Below are 18,844 nucleotides of genomic sequence, written 5' to 3'. Positions count from 1 at the left end.
CATGGCAGATCGCTTTTAGAATAAAACACAATTAGAACGCACCTGTGTAATGAAGTCTGTGCAGCGTACTCTCCGGCGTACTCACCGGCATTTAATTCACTAATTACAGTGCTAGTTAAAAATACCTTTCTCGAACTTCTGTGTTGTTGGGAGTTTCCCAGTTCTGGGTAAGTAGACCGAAGATGGTCAAATGTTTTTTTTTTCTGCTGTTTACTGCTGTACCTTGCTCAGCACTCAGTATGTTTAAATATTTAGCTAGGTGTGGGTGAGCTAGAAATCTCAATTGCTGCTGAAAGGGCTTAATGTAATGTGCTAGTGGTTTTTATGTTGAAGGTTAGTGGTAAAGTGTTTGGTTAGCTGCGTAGTTTTTAATCTATAGGCCACTGTGTATACTTAGAGGTGGGACTGCATATAGACCTCTAGAATGTAGTGAAATGATTAAATCTTATCCCTTTTCATTGCTTAATTTGTTACCTGGTGACCCTCCCCCACAAATATCGGATCTGTATAGGTGTTTTGATCTGTGATCGTATATTTGGATCTGTGTCATCAGAACACAATATTGTCTGTGTGTGTGGTAAATAGAAATGTGAGAAATTGTATAACATACACATTTTTTAATCACTTTGCAGTAAGAATGGGCATGCTGTGGTATAGGTGGTGTTTTATTATTTGTTAAAACACTTTTTTTGGGGGGGGGGGGGTTTGGGCAAGAAAAAAAAACAACACCTCAACACTCTGTATTTTGTGTTGCACTACCTTAAACTGATTACACCAGAACAATTGTAATGTAACTAATGTGATTTTTACAAGGTTCAATGCCTATGGTAAGTATCATGTTTGCATGCACTTTGGTGGTGGTGCTGTTTGGTCATTCAATAGGTTTTGTTTTTGTGAAAATTGATTTTTTTTCTTCTTTTTGTAAAAAACACTACTTATAGACTGTCCTTTTCCACAAAAAACTTTAGGATGAATAAACGACTACATTGTAAGTATTGGTTGTCTCATCTGTGGCCAAGTATGAAAAAGCAAAGTTTAAAAGTGTCACCTAAGTGTTGGTTTGTAAACTCTGGCTTTTGCAACACATACAGGCACTCCTGGAGTTGGACCACATTCTGTTTCACGGGGGGCCTGCTCCTCGGCCCCGTCCAAACCAGCAACTACGCCAACGTCGCCGTCCAAGGGAGCGCATCTTCAGGCTATGTGTCAGCCTCTTTGGGATGTCAGATGTGGAGGTTGTCCATCGCTATCGGCTTCCTCCACATGTGATCTGGGACACCCTGCGCATTGTGCAGCGTGACCTTGAGCCAATGCGTAACATCCCGACAGCAGTACCGCCTTTGACCAAACTTGTGGCGGTACTGCACTTCTGTGCTACTGGTTCATTCCAGTGCACAGTCGGGGTCGCGGCAGGTATGTCCCAGGCAACCTTCAGCCGTGTGCTGGAGGTTGTCCTACGGGCGTTTCTGTCGTGGCTCCGGCAGTTTATCCATCTGCCACTCGATGAGGAGTTTCTTGTGCAGATTAAGCAGCAGTTTTCCACCATAGCTGGCTTTTCGCACGTCATAGGGGCTGTAGATGGGACGCATGTGGCACTGGTTCTGTTGAGTGGAAATGCTTCGGTTTTTATGAACCGTAAGCATTTCCACTCAATAAATGTCCAGGCCATATGTGACCCGTCTCTCCAGATTCGGAACCTGGTTGCGAAATGGGGGGGAGTACCCATGACTCCTAGATTGCAACAGAGGCAAGGGGGTGTCAGGCCACACGGAGATGCGTGGCTTCTTGGTAATTATTAGAAAATATTGGATCTGTCAACTAGAATTTGTTAGTTAAAATGTATGCCAAATATTGAAATTTAAAATATATTATTGTACTTGAGATGTTACTGTTACACAATGTGTTATATAGTGCATGTGCCTTGTATTTATATTTGCCGCTACTATAGAGTAATTTTAGCTATGTTTCAACTATTTAGATATTTACTGGTAATGTAGGCCTATTACTGAAACAGACCTAACAGTTAAGGGTATGTGTCCTGTGAAAAGTGTACACCGGCAGGTGTGTAAGTATTAGTTTGGTGAATAGTGTAATAAGAAAATCTGGAATGAACTTTGGTTTGCGGCCATTATTAGACATTGTTACTTTTCATAGGATGGTAATGATACAGTATTATGACTTTTAAACCTTACTATTTAGCATAGAATGAAGCTATGACTCATATTTTAGTATGGTATATCTTCACTCTGAAATGGTATTAATCTTGGTTTCTTTTGTCTTTCCTCTGATTCTACATAGGAGGCGATGCGTATCCCTCCTGCCCTTGGCTCCTCACTCCCATATTAAACCCACACACAGAGTGGGAGGAGCCCTATAACTCGGCTCATAGGGCCACCAGATGGGTCATTGAACGGGCTTTCGGCCTCTTGAAGGCTCATTTTCGATGTCTTGACCGGTCTGGTGGTGCCCTCATGTATGAGCCGAGTAAGGTGTGTAGGATCATCGCTCTGTGTGTGGTGTTCCATAATATTGCCATCCAGAGTGGGGCTCCAAGGGACATGGACGAGGTTGCTGGGGTGGACGAGGCGGAGGAGGAGGAAGACCTTGTAGACCCCCCTCGTGAAGCAGTGCGTGGCTCCAACTTCAGGCAGTATGTTGTGGAGACATACTTTTGAGGTAAATGAGATTTTAGCACTTCTTATAATTTCTAATTACAAAGCTTTCTGGATAAATAATGACCAAGCTTAGTCAAAGTAAGATTGACTAATGTATGGTAAGTCCAAATCTGGATATAAATAAACATGGCTGGTGTGATAGTGAAATATATTACATGTGTCATAATCGTTAAAAATAAATTACAACCTGTAATATTTTTTAAAAATGTGTGTGGGATGTATAAGTAAATGCCTCTAAGTTTCCCATCAGTGTATTTTGGTAAATGCAAACAGGCTAATGTGGCTACTTAAACGTCATTGAGTTGCAAAGTTTTGTACTGTTTGCACAGTCCCTACTTTCCACGTTTGCTGCTTGTATTAGCTATGCACCTAAAGGCCAGAATGGTGTAGTATGTCAATGTCCCCTAGTGTCAAAAAGTCCCAGCCAAATATATGGAAATAAAATGTACCCTACCTCTGCTCAGCTAGTCATGTGAGGCTTATTTGTTATTGTACATTACTTTTAGTGTTGAGAAGTGGACATTTCTGACATTTGGGGCTAGATTTACTAAGCTGCGGGTTTGAAAAAGTGGGGATGTTGCCTATAGCAACCAATCAGATTCTAGCTGTCATTTTGTAGAATGTACTAAATAAATGAAAGCTAGAATCTGATTGGTTGCTATAGGCAAAATCCCCACTTTTTCAAACCTGCAGCTTAGTAAATCTAGCCCTTGGTGTTTTTTATATATAGAGGCTGTTTTTAACACTTGGCCTGTAGTGCTGGTCTTTGTGCCATTGCACTTTCCATTGGCACATGCCTATGTGCTAGTTATGTAATTTATGGCTTAGGGGTATTTTTTCATGTCAAATGGACCAATATGAAGCAAAGATATAGCTCAAACACACAAGCCAATATTAGACAATATTGTGTAGAATCTTACAAGATTTTTTACCATTTTCAATACAGTGGGCAACTTCTTGATCATTAAGTCATCAACTAGGTACCTAAATGCAAGTTAGTTGTGAGCTAATATTGCCTTCGTAAATGCTTGTTTCACATTCAACAGGGTGCGTTGGTTTGCGTTTTGGAGTAGTGCAATTCGTATCTCCCTACACGTTGAAGTATTTCTCCAGAGCTCCAAGCCTGCTTATGTCTCTCTTCAGTCTGGCCAGATTGTCATCTCTTCAGCAAAGGAACTTTGCCACACACAGACCATTGACTTCTTTGCTATGTCTTTGTTTGCCTGTTTGGATTCATATCTGTAAGAAATAAATCCTAGCCTGCAAATGTGTCAGCAATCTGTTGTCATGAAATTTTGTAAGATTACTATAGTGCAGTGATTCCTCTTTGAATACACATAAATCCATATGAAGTGCTTTGGTAACTATTGAGGAACATGTGTACTTGTACAATATATTGAATCAATGTGTGGTTCTTTTGCCCTTTGCCACACCATAGCCTACAAACACACTCTCTGGAGTTAATTTAAAGTTAGAGTAATTCTAGTTAGTTTGGAGGTTTGTATGTGTGTCTGTTTGCTTAGTAATCAATTTGTAGTGCTTTTTCACCTTTTATGGCAACATGGTATGTGCATAGCAACATAGGCATTGTGAAAAATACCATGTATACAAATTACCCTTAAATGTTATAGGAGTTACCTCAAACACTACAAAGCTTTGGCCCTTGAGCAAACAGGGTCAAAATCGTCCTCTTGTGCTATTGGCACTTTGTTTACAAGTGGCCCAACACCAACATGGCAGACACAAAACCCACACTAATAATCATTGAAAATGCGTTAGTGCCAGAAGCTAGTGGAGTCTTTCTGCAAGGGCATATTCACATTATGTGTAACCCACCTTTGGGACAGCAGATAAACCACTCTCCACCCTTTTCTGGGTGTATTTACCATGTAAACTATTTGTGATATGTAATAAATCAACTAGATTGATTATTGGTCCAGCCAGGCAAGGTCCCATTTAAAGGCCACACAGATATTAAAAATTAGCACTACTTAAATTAGTCTGAATACACACATTGTTAGCCAGCACACACTGGACATATTTTGTGCATCTCACAATGTATACCCCAAATAGTATTTGAACGAACTGGATATTGGATTGTGGTGTCTAAATGTGTCATTGCTTGTCAATACAATGCGCATTTATGTTGACCTCTGAAAGGCCCACATATCCAAACCAAGCCACATTGCGGATGGGTTTCTCTTCAAATATATGTGTGTGTGTGTGTGTGTGTGTGTGTGTGTGTGTGTGTGTGTATAAATAGTCTTTAGGGATACTTTGTGCCATAACAACTATGCCTGTTTAATCATGATAGCAAATGGCCTGAAATATTCAGTTCTTAGAAAGTGTTAAACATCACATTATTCTTGACTAACTTACATACTGACTTGTATTTAATGAGGCACACAAATACTTGATACTTTATTTATACACTGAATCAAAATTACTCATTTGGACATGGTTTGGCCAAGGGTACTTATTTTCGATAGTTTTTTATGTTAGTGGCTTTTTTAGATTAAGGGCCCATGTTACATTTCATTTTACATCACCATCTTATCCAAGAGTGTCTGCCGTAGCACACATAAGTCCTTTGACTGTTTAATGTCTGGTTGATATTGTAGATAATGTATAAATGTTTATGTGAGGCTTCCTAGTTGATAGTTTTATAGTTGCGTATTTTGCTACATGGGTAACTGGCTCTGTGATATCAATCTAAAGATACCAAAATACCAATTTGATTATGTTGCCCGTTATGTGAATTACCTTGCCCTTGCTTAAATTAAAGCAACTACTGTAAGCAAGCTTAAACCTTATGACCTGCCCCGTATAAAAGTGTATGAATGCCAGATTTCGGAAGCAAACAAACTCTATGGTCAGTTTCAGTGAAAAAACAATACAAGCTTCCGTATTGTATAGTTTTGGCCTGGATTGGGTGGCTCAGACCATAGTGATTTGTAAAAGCACTACTGGAGAGTGGCAAATTTGAGTCAAATTAACTCTGGGACATCCATCACTATTTGATATAGATAATGTGTACTTCCTTGGATAACAGGGTGTGGTTCTTTGACAGAGGTAATATTTTTCTAACCGGCCTGTGTATGAAATTATCTAACATTATTAGCCATACACACAGCAAACAGCTCACAAAACACTACAGCAGGCCTGTCCAACCTGCGGCCCTCCAGGTGTTGTGAAACTTCAAGCCCCAGCATGCTTTGCTAGTAGACAACCTGTTGATAGCTGGAAGGGCATGCTGGGACTTGTAGTTTCACAACATCTGGAGGGCCACAGGTTGGACAGGCCTGCACTACAGCCTTATATTATTTTTAAACATATGTGCCTACTGCAATAAGGACAGGAATGAACATGGATCAAAGTGGTTTTCAGAAGCCCTGCCGGTGTACCAGACATTGTGCATTGGCACTAATCTAAAAGTCAAATTCCTTCAGATATGTTACATTTGGCCGTATTCAAAACGGAACATATTTTTAGTTAACATTAATTAGCTTGTGCCATCCCTTGAATGAATTAAACTAGACATTTCGTGCCATTTGCACCAGTGATTTGTGGCTCATTTGTGAAAGGTGACATAATAAAAAAAAATTGTATCCTTTACTGGTGGAATTTGCAAACCTAGAAAGGTACACTGTAGTAGTTATATGCTTGGTTTGCAACCATTTACTCACACAAACCAAGAGACACTGCAACTGGGGTCAAATATGTCTGTTTTTGGTAGCCATTACCCTGTATTAGTTTAGTGTAAAATGCACCTACTATGGCTGGCATTCACATGATGATAGTTTAAATATTATAGATTTCAAATCCGGAAAAGTTATGTACATGTGTGCTAACAGAGCTTTACTCTGCAGATCCCAGCTATGTTTAGATTAAACATTAAACATTGTGTGGACTATAGAGACATTTATTTCAGGCATGGATGCTTTGTCAGCTACGACACCACTAAATAGTTAGTGGGTCAAAACGGATAATTAAATCTAGACATAAGGGCCCCAGAGTCATTCTGGAACTTAACTTGAGACACTTCTTATTTCAGTCTCCTGTCCAAAACCATGTTACAATCCAAGGGCTTCAAACTAGTTTTCAGTTTGCCACATAAGTTAAAATCTGACTGTTTGTTCATGTGTAACACAAATAATTGCTACCTTATTTGTACACTGAAAAGCCACTCGAAATTTGTGTGCTGCAAGAAAAAAGTCATTATTTAAATTGTGTGATTCAGCAAACACTACTTTGCTGCCCTTGCATTGTAACATGGTTTTGTACAGGAGACTGAAATAAGAAGTGTCTCAAGTTTAGATTCTTCATGATTCTCGCCGTCATTCTAGATATAAACTTCACATTTGACAAATAAATGTCTTGTCAGATACCAAAGAACGTTTACCAAAGAAAAATATGGACTGTGTGTTCTGAGATAACAATGTCCTTAGACTTGATAAAAAGTATTGTTTTTTTACATCCATAATAAAATATGCAATCCCAAAAAATCAACCACATAGTTTCAGTAGTATTACCATTTTTATTTATCACAAAAATAATTTTTTTTAGAAGATATATTAAATTAAATGTAAATACAAAACATAAGAAACAATAATCAATACTCATTTTTTTTTTTAGGTTTCTTATATGGTATAGATGCTTTATCACGCCGGCTCTGACTTCGGGTTACCCGTGATGTAGAGGAGTCAGAGGAACCTGCCATACTTGCAAGGGAAACAGATTGTGTCCGACGGGGTGGTCCTGGGTAGTACTTGGATGGGAGACCACCTGGGAATACCCGGTGCTGTAGGCCTTTTTTTTCTTCTTCGTGCTTCCTTAAATGCTGGTGTTGAGATGTATAAGAGATGTAGGTCAGTAAGAAACCAATACCTACAGCCAGGTTGAGGTTGCTGACCAGGAGATAGACAACATCAACGCTGACCCTCCAGAATCACAGGACTATGCCGTATTCTTTGAATTCTTGTTAATTTCATGTACCTTTTTTAATTAGTTACAATTTTATGCTTACAATAATGTTATAAATGAAAAAGAAAACTAAATATTTTTTAAAACACTGTATTCATTGACAAATACCTCCTACACACAAAGAATATTAAAGAACACACATCATTGTGTTTTCCTGACTCTTATCTCCTGATCCAATATAGAAAGTGTTGGAGCACAATACATCAGAGTCACCAGAGCAGTGGATGGAACATCCTCTGAAGCAGGTGTTAGATTCTGGCTCTGCATATTCAACAGGGCTGCTGGGATGGGCTTCTGTTGGCCATTGTGGCACAATGTCCCTGAAATGTTTGTAGCATTTTCATCAGATATTCCTTCATCTTCTTTAAATAGAGACATATTTGTCTTAATGCAGTTTGGACATGGCTGGTGATCGACTGCATGTCCAGCCACATCTTCTGACTATCGCTGACATTTTGGTTCTCAGAAGATAGCGATATTGCACTTTCTTGAGATTTTTCAGATAAATTATCATCCTCACTGTCACTCTGGTGCGGTTCCTCACCATATACAGCTCAAATAATCGAAAAATGAGAAACATATTAAAATCATGTATGTTTTAGCCCACTATATTTCTTTTACATAAAAGTTTGAATCTAATTTGTCTAACATTTGTCATCATGTATGTAGATTTGTTTAATAGTAGACATCATAACACACATAATTTTACGTGTCAAGTGCATACATGTGTGCATATGTAGTGTCATTTCAAAAACACCAACAAACAAAAGGATTTACAATATCCATAAAGTGCAAACTACCATTTTGTGCAAAACTTTACATATACAGCCATTTTATTTGTGTATTGTCCAAGGGATAATTATTGAAAATACATAGTAATCTGAACAGTGCTTTTTTTTTAAATGCATAATAACTACATGACTATATGGTGTGTTTAGAAAGTATTTTAATTTCAATCAAAAATGATTAGTATTTTAAATTAATGACTCGGCAATGTAGATATAAAAGACGATTACACATTTTAACAAGTGTTTACTAGTGTAGGTACATTTATTTCTTCACAACATTATTTTTTTTTGGAATAGTTAATACATGTATTAGGATATATTTAACAGATGGTGTTTGTTCTGTTACTTGTGGGGGATTTTCTAAGGTTCCAATATGTCCCACACCCTGTACCTCATCAATGCAGGCCATCACTATGCCTTCAAGAGGTGTTAGGTCCAAAGACGCCTTGGTTCCTTTATTGGTCCCTCATGCATGCCTCTGTTTTTCCCAATCTTACTTTTTTAGGCATGTTTCAAATCCTGCCACCTGTGTGAAATGTGCAAATGTTAGAATGCTGCTATGGATAGTGAATATCATCTGAAAATTGCTGGTGCAGATATAATTATAGATATAGATAATTATTTATTGGTTAAAGGTTACAAACAGCTCCACAGGCATAAATATTTTTTAAACAATTTACTTGTTTTGTGAGTGATTGCTATTACTTAGAAAAGGGATCGGAGCAAACTATAAAAATTGCATACCTTAGGCCATATTTAGATATAGAAAAATATTTAAAGAAGGCAGCCATAGTCCAAGTCTACTATGAACATACAATCTATTTTAAAATAGTTAACTCATCTTTTTGATTTCTGATACAGATCTGCGTATGGGAGAAACAGCAATAACCCGGTAAGAGATTTCTTCTCAGATGCGTTGTTTAGAAACTACAGATAGCTGCTGGATAATGTGGTGCAGCTTATCCACAACAAGCTGTACCATTAGCTCCACTTCTTGATTACTGCAGTTAAAATTGCGCTGATTTATGTACACAGATCTAGGCCCAAGCGCTTTGCGCCTGATTCATTAAGGAACTTAGGCAAAAATTTGAGTACCTTTTCTGGACAAAACCATGTTGCAATGGAAGGGGTGTAAATTAGTTTATTATTTTGCACATAGGTTAAATTTTTCATGTAGCACACAAATATCAACTTTAAATTTCAGTGTACAAATAAGCTAACAAGTATTTGTGTGCTACATGAATAAACAGCTAGTATTTAACTTATGTGCAAAATAATAAACTAATTTACACCCCTTGCTTCGTAACATGGTTTTGCCCAAAAAACGGAAGTACGAAAACTTACTCAAATTTTTGCCTAAGTTTCTAATTGAATCAGGCCCTCTGTCCTCAAGATGGGACATGATTTGACGCACAAAATATAGCAATACAGCAGAATACCAAAACGGATATGAACTGTCACAAAATAGCAATGCAAAATCCACCATTTCTGTTTTATATAGGGTCTGAAGAAGAGTATATTTGAGCTGTTCTCCCGCTATTTGTTGCTTGGGAACGTCTTATGGCTTTGGTACAACCCACTATCATCATCAAAGGGGATATGTACTCCAATTAAAGTATATCCATTTTAGATATGGCGTTGAAGGGAACAGGGGCTTACGTATGCCCACAAGTGTCCTCCAAGCCAATCAGTGAAGAGAACGTTGAACAGCCTCATTCACTTGCAATCATTCGGTAGGAGAGCTTCTCCCGTACTGAGCTCTGGGCCCTGACAAAAGTAATGGACCACTTTATGGGTCGCGTGTCTCATTATGTTTGCAATTTGGACAACAATGCAGCTTATAGGGCTGCCAGGGTGTATTTGCGTTGAATAGTGGGCAGCAGACAGACAGTTCCGCAGCAGCAGCGCCGCTAGGGTGACCTCTGCTGGAGACAGCCGCAGCTCCTTGTGGAAATGAGGAGGGAGATTGCCAGCCGTAAGTTCACTATTACATATAAAAAATATGAATTAAGACCATGCAGTTATATAGTTATCCCATGGTAGAAGATAAAGTATTATATAAAGTAATGTTGTTTGTAATGCTCTTCACACAACATGGTACAACACATGCTATGTAATAGTGATGTGTCAGTATTAAGGTTATAGTGATTAATATTGATATTGTGTATATGTATGGCACCACAGATTCTGTAGTGCCTAACATAGTAGCACAGATATCACATACTTGAACACAGTGAACATAACAGGCCTGATTCATTAAGGAAAGTAAAGCAAAAAAACTAGTAACTTTGCACCTTGGCAAAATTATGTTGCATTGGAGGGGAAGCAAAATTTAAATATGTGGACAGATTTATAGTTGGGGTAGGGCATGTCCTAGATAAACTTTAAATTTCAGTGTAAAAATAAAGTTATCAAGTATTTGTGTGCTACATGAAAAAACAGCCAGTATTTAACTTATGAGCAAAATAATAAAATAATATGCACCCCTTACATTGTAACATGGTTTTGTCCAGGAGAAAACTTACTCATTTTTTTACCTTACTTTCCTTAATGAATCAGGCCCAACATATCCTTGGTACAGAGAAGAATAATGAATGGGTGTAGTCAGGGCCGCCGAGAGGGGGGGGTAGCGGGTACTAATTACCCGGGCATGTCAGGGGGCCCGGGCCCTCGCGCCGACGTTTTTTTTTAATTTAAATTGGTTTTTTTTTCAAAACTAATTTTTTTTCTTTTTCCTTTTTTCGGCAGGGGGGGGGGGCTCGGTCGTTGGTGGGGGGAGCAAGGTACTAAAAAATCCAAAACCATACTCACGTGATTGCGGCGCCGGCGTCCCTCCTCTATGCTGCTCTGTGCTCTATTGCTCCAGGCTGACTGAATTCCGGGCGTGACATCATCAAGTCACGCCCAGCATTCAGTCAGTCTGGAGCAATGGAACACAGAGCAGAAGAGAAGACAAGAAGGAAGAGAGAAGTGAAGGTAAGTGAAGGGAGGAAAACGGGGGGGTTAAAAAATGGGGGGGGGCAGCATGACACAAAGGGGTTAAAAAAAGGAGGGACAATAGCAGTATGACACAGGGGTTAAAAAAAGAGGGACAATAGCAGCATGACACAAAGGGGTTAAAGAAAGGAGGGACAATAGAAGTATGACACGGGTTAAAAAAAGAGGGACAGTAGCAGCATGACACAAAGGGGTTAAAGAAAGGAGGGACAATAGCAGTATGACACGGGTTAAAAAAAGAGGGACAATAGCAGCATGACACAAAGGGGCTAAAGAAAGGAGGGACAAGCAGCATGGCACAGAGGGGTTAAAGAAAGGGGCAAAGGCAGCATGGAGGGCGCAGTGTGATCATAAGGGGGCATAGCGTGGTGAGTTATCATCAGGGCACAGTAATGTGTGTGTGTGATGGCACAGAGCTTTTGGCAATGTAGTGTGTGTGAGGTAGATGGTGGCTAATTAATGGCTGCCATTTTGTTTGCGGAGTAATGGGAATACTATTTTAATGTTGGGGCTGGAGGAAGGCCTAATTATTAATAATGGATGTTATTGATTTAACGGTGGGGCTGGCTGTAATTTTCTAAATGTAGCCATTTTTTTTCCAAATAGGTCCTCCAACATTCCATGATCCAAACAAGCCGCAACTAAAGAAATCTGCAGCCACATGTGGTAAAAGTGAGAAGAACAGGTAGGACAGAGCAGCATAGTGTGTGAAATGTTGTGATTCTAGTAGGGACAATGTCAATGTTTGGTGAGTCCAGTGGGCGCAGGCCAAGACTAAACTCTTTGTGTGCACACTGCATTCTTCCTATACTACACAAGGGTGCTAGATGTCCTGAAAGTAAGGAATGCTTGGACAAATGTCACGCTCCGCGGAATTCAGGACCTATTGATTTTATTGTGCTAGCCACGCCCCAACAGTGTATTGCCACGCCCCCAATTGTGCTAGCATACACATGAAAAATTTACGGCGGCGCAAAATTTTTTTGCTTACTCAACTATAAGGGGGGCCCCATGAATTTGTTGCACCGGGGCCCTGAATTCCTCTTGGCAGCCCTGGGTGTAGTAGAACAATTAGCATCGCATACAGAAACAATACAGCATAAGACATAACAGGGACAAACAAGGGAGACAGAAACTGGACAGACATGAGACATATGGTAGAAAACCTTGCCCATAAGAGCTTTAAGGGACATCAATATTAACAGTCCAGATAGGTAGCAGAGAAGGTGGTCGCTAAACAGTCAGAGCAGGGAACACTAGAGAAGGAGGGAAGAGAGGGGCAGCACGGTGGCTAAGTGGTTAGCACCTCTGCCTCACAGCGCCATGACCTTATTGGTGTGGAGTTTGTATGTTCTCCCCATATTTGCATGGGTTTCCTCCAGGTGCTCCGCTTTCCTCCCACACTCCAAAAACATACTTTTAGGTTAATTGGCTGCTATCAAAATTGACCCTAGTCTGTGTGTGTATATGTTAGGGAATTTAGACTGTAAGCTCCAACGGGGCAGGGCCTGATGAGAGTTGGTTCTCTGTACAGCGCTGCGGAAGCAGTGGCGCTATATAAATAAATGATGATGATGATGTACATGGGGCAGTGTGGAGAGACATGCAAAGACAGTCAGTGTAGTGCAGTGCAGGTGGAGGTACTTGGTAGTACAGATGAACAATATGGTAATACAAAAATGATAGACAAGTTTTACAGGTGGTTCAGTAATTCAGCAGTGAATTTATTATTGCTAACAGGTCAGCTAGTAAGCAGGGGCGGACCTAGATTTTTTTTTAGGGGGGACGATTTGTGAATCTGCCACTGATAGGGAGTGTCCTGATAGTGTACAAGCAGGTGCTTGAGATGGAGTATAACAGGACTCACTGGAGAGTGATGGATTTTGTCCTGCTGCTATAGTGATATCAGGTATAATGGTCTCCTTTTTACTTTTTACTTTAAATTAGGCTATATAAGTCTTAATACATTTGTAAGGCTCTGTACACACTACAGTGTTTTCAGCCCATTATTGGGCCAATCCCAAAAAATGACCATTCAGTTCTATATTGATGAACTATAGTTGTTCCAAAGCAATGACCATTGTTTGTTTTGATTGTTCAGAAGAACTATGAATCTCGTTCAGTTATGGAACAACATCCTCCCAATCCTGCAGTGTGCATGCACTCATAATCAGGATCTCCAGTTTACAGAGTCATTGGGATATATTTACTAAACTGCAGGTTAGAAAATGTGGAGAAGTTGCCTACAGCAAACAATCAGATTCTAGTTATTGTTTGTTTAGTACATTTTACAAAATTACAGCTAGAATCTGATTGGTTGCTACAGGCAACATCTCCACTTTATTAAACCCGGAGTTTATTAAATATACCCCATGATCTTTTCAGCTGACGGTTATGATAATTGCAGAGTACAGTTCTGAGGGAAATCTTTTAAAATATGTATTGTGTGTACGCATGAATCGGCATGCTGATCAGGACTTTCTTTTCCCCCCAGTCGTTAGTAAAATCATGGTAGATAACACATTGGTTGGAAAATTCTGTAGTGTGTACCCAGCTTAACAAAACACAATTAGACAACATTGACTTGCAGCCACTATACACTGATTATGTATGGGTAACAAACACATGTGATCAGTGATTTAAACCAACCTCCAATAACTTACCAAAACAAAGGCAGGCAATAAAAGTCTTAAACAATAGTATACCATGTATTAAAAAAAACCACAATTTCTTAATTCAGTTCTAATACTGGTGCAAACAAGGTATGGATTAACATGTATTAAAAAAAAAACATGTTCTTAATGCAGATGTGATACTGGAACAAGGTATGGATAATTACCTATTATGATAAAAAGGATGACGATATTAGTCACCTCTCATACTCTCTGGGTCTGTTGTAGAGAACTAATAAGAACTCCTCATCATCAGCTCTTTATATAGAGCCAGTAATTCTGCAGTGCTGTACAGAGAACTCACATCAGTTCCTGCTCCATTGGAGCTTACAGTCTAAATTCCCTATATATATATATATATATATATATATATATATATATATATATATATATACACACACACACACAAAGAGAGTAGGGTAAATTTAATAGCAACCAATTAACCTACTAGAATGTTTTTGAAGTGTGGGAGAAAACCTATGCAAACACGGGGAAAACATACAAACTCCACGCAGATAAGGACATGGTCAGAAATTGAACTTGTAACCAGTGCTGTGAGGCAGAAGTGTTAACCACTAAAGCCACCATGTTGCCGTATAACTCCAAATTATGCATGCGATTACATGCAATTGGAGATATTTCATTTTAACAACACATCCTATTTCAAATCCATATGCAAGTGGTGTAGAGGTGTTTAGGAAAGATTGTGCAATAGTGGAGTAATGCCCCATGTGTGATGTTTGTTTGTAAACATACAATGAAAAGAAAATGGGTATAACAAAATCACAGACCATCAACAGCTTTGCCAGGAGGCCAGCAAGGAGGCAGAGAGCATATCCCAGGTCCTGGAAAAAGAATGTAAGTGTCTTGAATTAGTAATATAGTAGTATATGTTAGTATGTTTTTTTCTGTAAAAAGTATAGAGCTCATAATAATAGCCTAAGCCAGGGTTTCCCAAACCCAGTCCTCAGGGCTCCCCAACAGTGCAGGTTTTCCAGGTCACATGTGACATAATTAGGACCACCTGTGGATACTGATGAACAATACAGGGGCGGCTCAATGAGATTCAACTGTTCCTTCAAGTTAAATACAATGTCTTAATAATTATAATGAACTGAATTAAAAAAAACAATATATGGCCTTATAAAAGTATGCTCATTATCATAATCAGGAATTTCTATTATAAAATATAGTTAGCTGGCTGATTATCAGAATGTATGAGAGTAGTATAGGGATTGTCCAATGAGATATGTTATCCCTCTAAGTTGGTGTTTCCCAAACTCAGTGCTCAACCACTCCTAACAGTACATGTTTTCTATATCTCGTTGCTGGAGCACTGGTGTATTCATTACCGACAGACACGTTATAATTAAACCACCTGCGGACCTGTTATAATGTGCCTTGATAAATGTATATTCACCTAGCGAGACATAGCAGTCTGAGACTGGAATTTTTTAAATTCACAATAATTCATTTATTTAAGCAATTTAATTGGAATATAAAATATCCTAGAGTGCCCCAGGATGCACATTATTTTCTTCTTTTTGCTTTGAAATTATGTATTTCACCTTAAACAGCAGTTACGTTTTTAGTGGGCAGGGGTGGAACAATACATTGTTCGGCCCACTAGCAAAATTTGAGTATGGGCCCAATGATGCCACTCTAGCTTCCTCGGCCCTGTGCTTTGCTCTTTTTAGGGCATCTTGTGACCATGCGTGCACCGTTCACCAAACGCCTCCGCTCTGCTCTCAAAGGGGTCTTTGGGGGGTGGGTAGGGGAGTGGGAGCCTTAGAGACGGGGCCAAGTCTCCCTCAACCCCAGGCCCTTCAAGCAGCTGCACCCTCTGTAGTTCCAAGACTGGTTGATTGGCAATATTATAGATTATTTGGTGTTCTGGTGCAGTGCAGTTTTTGGAACTCTACCTGTTCATTGGGAGTCTTTCATTTAATAAGATTCCTCTGATAGGATTTTCTAGAGTTACAAATTATTAAGAAAATATCACTATCACAGGATTTAAGACCTTATCTTCCTTTAATAAATAGACCACTTAATCACTAGTAATAATTCACATCAACTGTATTTCCGTTTCATATGCTTTTTTTTTGTATTGTTAAAAACACACATGGGTACGTGGCCTAACTTGGGATGTTTTGACGAAATTCTACTTACCATCATCATCATTTATTTATATAGCACCAACATATTCCGTAGCGCTTTACAATTGGGGACAAACACAGTAAACTAATAAACAAACTAGGTAAAACGGACAAAGAGGGGAGAAGGAGCTGCTTACAATCTATGGGACAATGGGAGTTTGATACATGAGGTTAAGTGTACATTTTGCATTTCGGCCCAGCCAGACTGCAAAGGTAAAAGTGACTTATAAGTCCTGTAACCGGGAATGGGAGGATGTAATGAGGGTGGATGAGAGACGCAGAACGGAGTTGCTGAGTTGTGAGATATTTTGAGACGAGAGGAGATGTATGTTGGTGCAGCTTTGTTGATGGCCTTGTAGGTTAATAAAAGTATTTTATATTGGATTCAGTAGAAAACAGGCAACCAGTGTAGAGACATACAGAGTGATTAAACAGAGGAATAACGATTTGCAAGGAAAATCAATCTTGCCACTGCGTGCAAAATAGATTGTAGGGGTTTTTAAGTCTGTTTTGGGGAAGACCAGTAAGGAGGGAATTGCAATAGTCAATGCGGGAGATAAGTGCATGAATTAAGGTTTTTGCAGTGTCTTTTGTGAGATATGTGCGAATTCTGGAAATGTTTTTTAGATGTATGTAACATGATTTAGATATAGAATTGATGTGGAGAACAAAGTATAGGTGTGAGTCAAGGATTACACCTAGGCGCGAGCTTGTGGGGTGGGGTTTATGGTCATGTTATTAACAGAAATAGAAATGTCAGGTATACTCCTGTTGGTGGGTTGGAATATTATTAACTCTGTTTTAGAAAGATTAAGTTTGAGATTACTAGAGGACATCCAAGATGAAATGGCAGAAAGACAGTCAGTTACACGGGACAACATAGATGTCGAGAGATCAGGAGAGGATAGATAAATTTGGGTATCATCCACATAGAGATGATACTGAAATCCAAAAGAACTTATTAGCTTTCCAAGAGAAGTGGTATAGATAGAGACCAGCAGAGGACCTAGCACTGAGCCTTGCGGTACTCCAACTGATAAAGGAAGTGGAGCAGAGGTGGCCCTGGAGAAATTAACAGTGAAAGAGCGATTAGAAAGGTAGGATGAGAACCAGGATAGAACAGTGTCTTGAAGACCTAGGGATTGCAGCGTTTGCATGAGAAGAGAGTGGTCAACGGTGTCAAATGCAGCCGAGAGATCCATGAGAATTAGGAGAGAGTAATGGCGTTTAGTTTTAGTAGTGATCAGATCATTGACAACCTTAGTCAACGCAGTCTCTGTGGAGTGTTGAGAACGAAAGCCAGACTGAAGAGGATCAAATAGGTTGTTTGCGGAAAGGAAGCATGTGAGGCGAGTGTAGACAAGTATCTCTAAATGAAGCTTGGAGGGGCATGGGAGCTGAAAGATGGGACGGTAATTTGAGAGAGAGTTTAGGTCGGAATCTTGTTTTTTTTTTAGCATAAGAGTAATCACTACATGCTTGTATTGTATAGTGATGGAAAGATGCCAGTGATGAAATGAGCACAGGAGACAGGGATCTACCAATTTGTGAGGAAATAGGATCAAGAGGACAGGAAATAAAGTAAGAAGATAAGAAGAGAGCAGAAATTTTCTCTTCATTTGTGGGGTCAAATGAAGAGAGGGTGTCAAACGGTAGTGGGAAGGAATTGAACGGATTGCTTGTCGAGGAAGAGGATACCATTTCTAGTCTGATCTTGTCAATCTTGTCCTTGAAGTATGAAGCAAGATCCTGGGCACTGATAGTAGACGGAGGGTTCCCAATCCATGTGGGTGTAAATGTGATATAGCTGAACTGCACTGCAAATGCATGTTTGCAATTGTTACTATGCAGAGTTGTATTATTTATAATAACTCCAGAGTAGTTACAGCCTGAAGTATTATATCAATTATAAAATGCAAATTCCCTTCCTGCATATGACTAAATGTGTGGATTTTCCCTTGTTGGTAGAATGACTACTGAATAAAGTCTAAGGGGTATATTTACTAAACTGTGGGTTTGAAAAAGTGGCAACCAATCAGTCTAGTTATCATTTATTTAATAAATTCTACAAAGTGCCAGCTAGAATCTGGTTGCTATGAGCAGCATCTCCACTTTTTCAAACCTGCAGTTTAGTAAATATACCCCTAAATATTTGTATTTTTCAGCGTATCCTACCTGGAAACAATGTCTATATTGCTCTTGGCAAAGTCAATAAATGCCGCCTCAAGCAGCAGAAACCCTGTGACCCGGTAGTACACAGATGAAATCAGGCCCGGGAGATAGCTCTATGTAGCTGTGTATCTCCACCACGTCTTGTCATGTTACGAACAGAAAGGTTGCCAATATATCGATAATTACACTGGACCATGGAACTCTCTCTTGTACCCACCGAAGAGCGATCACACCCTAAAACTATCTACATCGAGCAAGAAATAATCTTATTCTAATTCCCACACTGAACTGTTACTATGTTTCAATATGGCCGCAAACGTCGCGATATGTTTGTCGCCGCCGCTACCTATACAGTTTGTGACCACAACAATAGTGGCCTGGGCTCCTATCCCGCCCTTCAC

General features: G+C 39.4%; 1 long non-coding RNA gene across 2 annotated transcripts; it reads right to left on the bottom strand.

The window, feature by feature from the left end:
* Positions 1-7,301: 7,301 nt before the first annotated feature.
* On the bottom strand, positions 7,302-18,825 carry LOC142148092 (uncharacterized). 2 transcript variants are annotated; one of them, XR_012690840.1, is made up of 4 exons: positions 18,447-18,825; positions 14,907-14,960; positions 8,838-8,972; positions 7,302-8,211 (listed from the first exon to the last, which is right to left on the bottom strand). It is a non-coding gene; the product is annotated as an uncharacterized LOC142148092 (long non-coding RNA). The 2 variants fall into 2 exon arrangements; XR_012690841.1 differs by having other exon boundaries at positions 18,661-18,692.
* Between the last annotated feature and the right edge of the window lie 19 nt (positions 18,826-18,844).

This window comes from Mixophyes fleayi, chromosome 1, assembly GCF_038048845.1.
Source record: "Mixophyes fleayi isolate aMixFle1 chromosome 1, aMixFle1.hap1, whole genome shotgun sequence".
NCBI classification, from domain to species: domain Eukaryota; kingdom Metazoa; phylum Chordata; class Amphibia; order Anura; family Limnodynastidae; genus Mixophyes; species Mixophyes fleayi.
This window is presented reverse-complemented; position numbering and strand designations above follow the sequence as displayed.